Here is a 6445-nt window from a genome sequence, read left to right on the forward strand (position 1 = left end):
CACTTGACCCGAAGCAGTATGCCGGCTCCCTCGGCCAATAAAGCGAGATGAGTCCTCCACACTGGACCTAATTGTCAGGGGTCCCTTTACCCTTTGCCTTTATTCCATAATAAGAATAATAATAATAATAATAATAATAATAATAATAATAATAATTTTAATATTTATGCCCTGCCCATCTGACTGGGCTGCCCCAGCCACCTGGAGTTGCTTCCAACAGATATAAAAGCATAAAACATTAAACGTTGAAATCTTCCCTATACATGGCTGCATTCAGATGGTCTTCTAAAGGTTATATAGTTACTCATCGCCTTGGCTTGGGGGGGTCACATAACTCCATACCCTCCAACATTTCTGTGATGAAAATAGGGACATCCTAAGGAAAGCGAGAGATTCCGGGATCAAATCAGAAACCGGGACCATTTCTGTAAATCCGGGAGGAAAATAGTCTGTGCCTAGTCGAAAAGTCTGTGCCTAAAACTCTGGAGAGCATCGGCCTGTCCATGGAGGCTTTTCTAAGCTGGTTGTCCCAAGGGTCTGACTCTGTATAAGGGTTCTTATTCTTGTTAAAGGAAGAGTCGGCTGCCAGTTCTGATAGCTTCTGCACGCAGAATGGGAGGGCGCCATCTTGTCCTTTGTCTCAGGCGGCAAAATGTATCGCGCCGACCCTGAGGCAGACCGTACGCAAGTCAGCTCCCTCACCGGCGAGGCTCATAACGTTTGCACAGTTGGTATGAGGCAGCTTCATGGGCATACCCAGGGGGAGCAGGGGGCAGCTGCCCCCCCTTGAAGCAAAAATAAATAATAAATGGTTATCGGCAGCCTAAAAGGGGAAAAAAGCTCAAGACTGGTCTTTTCCCCCCTCCCAAATCTCAATAACAATTGAGCTCTTCCGCTCTTGTCGAGGCAGTTGGCCACTCTGTGTGTGTGTGTGTGGTGTGTGTGTGTGTGTGTGTTGCGCCGGCTGTTTCCCCCCTCCCTCATGCCGACAAAGAGCTGGCGTGCCTATCAGAGACCGGATCCTAGCCTACACCCTGCTTTGTCAATGGGGATGCAGGCTGAGACTTTGGGCAGTGTCAGGGGGGCGAATTCATCGTTGCCAGGATTCATCGTTGCAAGGGAGCTTGGCAAACTTGAGTTCCCTTGCATGGTGAGTAGTTCCTTTGCGAGGACTGAGGATCCTGGGAACTTGAGTTTTTCAGCCATTTGGGGCTTTCTGTTTGTGGGGGGGATGTTTTTTTCTGTTTTTTGAAGCTGTTTTTGTTTTTTGAAGCTGTTTTTGTTTTTGAACCTGAACGACCATGGCTCTCCCCCCCACCCCCCTAGTTTTGATCCTGGGTACGCCCCTGGGCAGCTTCACGTGAGGTATGGCGTTGGACCACTCCTGAATCTGAAATGGTTAACGTTGAGCCGAGAGAATATTCTCGCCACTTCCCATCTGAAACGGAATTGTGCACGCCAAGCAAGAATCACCGCAGATAGATGGAGCAGCAGAACTTCTACCTTCGGGCAGACAAAGCAAGCTGTGGAATGTTGTTTATGCCCCTCTTTCCCATAAACACTGCCGAATAAAGGCAGGAAGCTCTTTTTTATCTTTTGTTTGGCAATTTCTTTCTGCCACCGGCAAGAGATCTTCATCTTTACTCCCTCTACCCCCTTCTCGTTTATTACAGCCTAGCTATTCTCATCTCCAGCTAAACTATTCATTATTTCATTCTCTCTTAAATTGTCCTTTTAATTACTTGGCAGACTCGAAGCATCTAAATGTGCATTAGTTTCCACATCATCTGACACTCGCTCATGCTATGATATTATTAGAAATAATTTGCAGGGCCCTGTAACTGAAACACAGCACTTTATTAACACAAAAGGTCACAGGAACTGTAGACTCTGAAGGAACTCTTCAAGAGATTTCTGCACCAACCTTCAGGTGCTACCCAAGGAAAGATCCACTCCTCCCTTCACTCCTGCAAGACTCTGATATCCTATAACATGGGTAAGGCAAACTAAGGCCCGGGAGCCGGATCTGGCCCAATCGCCTTCTAAACCCAGCCAGCGGATGGTCCGGAAGCAGCGTGTTTTTACATGAGTAGAATGTGTCCTTTATTTAAAATGCATCTCTGGGTTATTTGTGGGGCATAGGAATTTGTTCTTTTTTTTTTCCAAAATATAGTCCGGCCCCCCACAAGGTCTGAGGGACAGTGGACCGGCCCCCTGCTGGAAAAGTTTGCTGACCCCTGTCCTATAGCATGTGGCTTTAGCAACGCCACCTGATGAAAACTCAGGTGGTGCTGTGGGTTAAAACCACAGAGTCTAGGGCTTGCCGATCAGAAGGTCGGCGGTTCGAATCCCTGTGACGGGGTGAGCTCCTGTTGTTCGGTCCCAGCTCCTGTCCACCTAGCAGTTCAAAAGCACGTCAAAGTGCAAGTAGATAAATAGGGACCACTCTGGCGGGAAGGTAAACGGCGTTTTCTGTGCGCTGCTCTGGTTCGCCAGAAGCGGCTTGTCATGCTGGCCACATGACCCGGAAGCTGTCTGCGGACAAACGCCGGCTCCCTTGGCCTATAGAGCGAGATGAGTGCCCCAACCCCAGAGTAGGACATGACTGGACCCTAATGGTCAGGGTCCCTTTACCTTTTACCTGATGAAAATAGGGACATCCCATTCCATAATTATAGTTTTACTATTTGTACCCCACATATCTTATTGGGTTGCCCCAGCCACTCTGGGCAGCTTCCAACATATATAAAAACATATAAAACATTAAATATATATCTATATTTTAAAAAAATTTCCTATACAGGATTGTGTTCAGACACATTTCTTCAATGAAAATGGGGACAACCTAAGGAAAAGCGAGACATTCAGAATCAAATCAGAAACCGGACGGCTTCTCTAAATCAGGGACATCCCTAGAAAATAGGGACACTTGGAGGGTCTGCAGTACTGTTAAATTAAAATGCAATGCAATGCACTTCTGTGTGGCAAAGAAATCTCAAATGGATCAGAACGGGGAGACCAAAACAGAGGCGGAAGGGGTTAACAGATGCTGTTTCTGCTGCTGCACCTGCCATAATTTCATTAATAAGGGTTTGTGGGGTATTTCTAAGCTCCCCTTTGACAGTCATTGTCGCTAAGACTGATGTGTGCACCGAATTGTCTGGCTCTGACTGGTGATAACTTGAGCTCTAACAATGAACCTCCAGGAGGCTTAAAATGCAAGCCAACAGGAGGGAAACTGCTTAGGTGTTTGACAGACAGCCTGGGAAGATAAGGCAGCACATTCCAGTGCTCCTCATAGGTTAGTGCCTATCTGCTTTCCTCTTCAGCATGGAATTAAGCCATGGGAGGGCTGCAGTGCTGAATTGATTGGGGGATCTCGTGCCAATCAAATTCCCGTTCTTCTGACTGCTCACATGCAGGTGCATAGAGGAAGGCAACCTATTCTGGCTATAGAAATTGCTTTATTAATTAGTTCAGTCGTTCAGTCCGTGTCTGACTCTTTGTGACCCCCTGGACCAGACCACGCCAGGCACGCCTATCCTTCACTGCCTCCCGCAGTTTGGCCAAACTCATGCCAGTCGCTTCGAGGAACACTGTCCAACCATCTCGTCCTCTGTCGTCCCCTTCTCCTTGTGCCCTCCATCTTTCCCAACATCAGGGTCTTTTCCAGGGAGTCTTCTCTTCTCATGAGGTGGCCAAAGTACTGGAGCCTCAACTTCAGGATCTGCCCTTCCAGTGAGCACTCAGGGCTGATTTCTTTAAGGATGGATAGGTTGATCTTTTTGCAAGCCCTTTATCAAAAGACCCTGGAACGGTGCACAACTTTAGAAGCACAACGTTAAAGCGTGGTCCCAACCAAAGAAGAACGGCAACTTAAATTGATGGAATATGTGCACAGGGCCGTCTTAGGCACATCAGGCCGCCGTGCCCCGGGGAGTGGTGGTGGTGGGCTGGCGGGGAGGTCCAACGTGCCACCTTCACACTTCTCCGCCTCTGGGGCTGCCTCCCTCCCGCACTGGCCGCCCCTCGGGGCAGTGCCGGGGGGCAGGCGAGCGAGCGGGGAATGAGGGCACAGCGCTGGAGCAGCGCGGGACTCTGCACCCTTCCAGCGCTCCAGTTGAGGCTCCCCACCGCCCGTGAGCAGCACGGGGCAGTGGCAGTGGCAGCAGCACGCAAGCACCCAGCCGCCCATAGGGGGGCGGGCTGGGGAGGGGAGGGGGAGGCCACCGGCGGGCCCATGCTGCGCTCCCAGGGGTGCCCCTGGGAGGGCCGGTGCCCTGGCGCCCTGCGCCAGTAGGACAAATGGACAAGACGGGGCTGTATGTGCATATAGAACATATAGAATAAGAGAACAAGAAGCATACATTTAAAGAAGACTGGAAATGTTTACTGAATATATGGTGAAAATTGTGTTCATTTAAAAATGCTGGTAGCATTAATATGAATTCAACAGTGCAAATGAGTTTGATGGATGTTAACAATGGTTACTGAAGGGTTTACTGGTAGCTCATGTAAAATATGCAGGGATGTATGGTATGCAAAATGAACCACGGAAAGAGAAGAAGGGAAATCATTGATTTAAGGCTGCTTAAATGAATGCTTTGAAATGTAAATTAGAAAATTTAAGAAAAATTATATAATAAAATAAAATAAAAGCACATTACAGAACATCAGTGATTTAAAAAAACATACTAAAAAGCAGACTGACATTCTAATAATAAAATAGTCATCATAATAACAGTCCTGTCCCCCACACTTTCACAAGCCCTTGGTTATTAATAGCCATAGGTCTGGGTGAAGAGGAATGTTTTTGCCTGGCACCTAAAGACATGTAATGATGGCACCAGCCTCTCTGGGGAGAGCCTTCCACATTCAGGGAGCCACCACAGAAAAGGCCCTTTCTCTTGTTGCCACCATCTAAACCACTCTGGGATGGGAGACATAGAGAAGGGCCTCAGGTGGCAAGCAAAGGGTCTGGGTCAGGTTGTTTGGGAGAGGTAGTCCTTAAGGTATTGCGGTCCTGAGCCTTTATAGGTCACAACAGCACTTGAATTCGGTCCGGAAACTAATCAGCAGCCAGTGTAATCATGGTGTGCTTTGACAACAGTGAGAGGTTCCCCCAAAGCAAATGCGAGTGTCAGAAGAGGAGTTTTCCTCAGGACCACGGCAAGAGGAAATGTTCACATGTCACTTCCATGATCCCATTAAATTTTGGCGACTGTCGGAATACGTTTCACGGATCCGCCATGGATTCATAATTAATTGGTTATTTTATGGGTTTTTCAAGGTCTACTTTTGGTATAATTGCGCGCAAAAGTGAAAGTGAAAGCATGAAGGAATAGTGTGATTCACTTACAAGATTGATCCGCCTTTGTTTTGTAGATCCGGTCATGTTCAGAGTTGTTAATGAGCGTTAAACTTGCTTCCGCCCTTTTGGAGGGCAGCAACAGTGATTTTATTGGTTAAGGCACTAATGATGATGTCACGTTTGTTCCCTAATAAAAGGCAGAGGCACCCCGCTTAGGCAGGAGGAGTAGCACGAGACAGCACGTTCTTCTTATGTTCTTTTAGTTGGGTTTTAGTTGAAGTCAAGTTTAGTTTAAGGGGCTAGGAGCGGGCTGGACGGGTTGGATGGGTTTTTCTTTAGTTAGAGTTAGATCGCGGAAGATCATTCGGTTTAGCCTTAGTTAGGTTTTCTTTAGGTTCCTAGGGCTAGAATTGCGGAAGATATTTCGGTTTTAGTTTATTTAGTTAGCCTCGCGGAAGATTGGGCGCGCAGGGTCTTTAAGCTTAGGAGAACTTAGCTTAGGGGACGAGCCTATGCGGGTTCTGCCGAAGCCACTAAAGATACAACCGGTGTCTGTCTTCCTTTGGGGTTAAAGGGGGGAGTAAAGTAAAAATTTTATTTTCTGTAAATTGGTCCGTCTATTCAGAGTCAGGGTATATATTTTATTTCACAAGGCAACTGTTCATTAAAGAAGGCAATAGAAACTCACACTTCATCGGAGTCGTCAATTGGCTTACTCATCATCCTTCAGACTGTGAGGCTTGGCCGGCGACCGTGCTCAAAAGCACGCGGAACGCTGGCCACTTTCCCCGCAACTGGTACCTCGTGCATAACCAATCCAAGGCCGTGCACGAGGAGCTCCAGCACCCAAACCCCGACAAGTGGTGCCCTCTCTGAGGCAAAGCGTAGTCAAAAATCGCTTCCACGAAGACTCCGGTTAAAGGCAACATATCGGAAGTGGCTCGGAAACAGACATTGAGAGGTGAGGTATAACGGCCCGGTTTATCCAGGATTTCGCTGCAGTAGCGCGAATCCACCGCTTGCCCAAAGTAGTGTAAATAGAAGTCGCGCGCGTATATTTTGCCCCAAGGGGTCCCGGGTAGAGCGGCAAGGAGTTTAGTGTAAGCCTACGGGCAGAGTAAGGTCTTCCCTAAA

This window comes from Lacerta agilis, chromosome 1 (assembly GCF_009819535.1).
Source record: "Lacerta agilis isolate rLacAgi1 chromosome 1, rLacAgi1.pri, whole genome shotgun sequence".
Classification (NCBI taxonomy): domain Eukaryota; kingdom Metazoa; phylum Chordata; class Lepidosauria; order Squamata; family Lacertidae; genus Lacerta; species Lacerta agilis.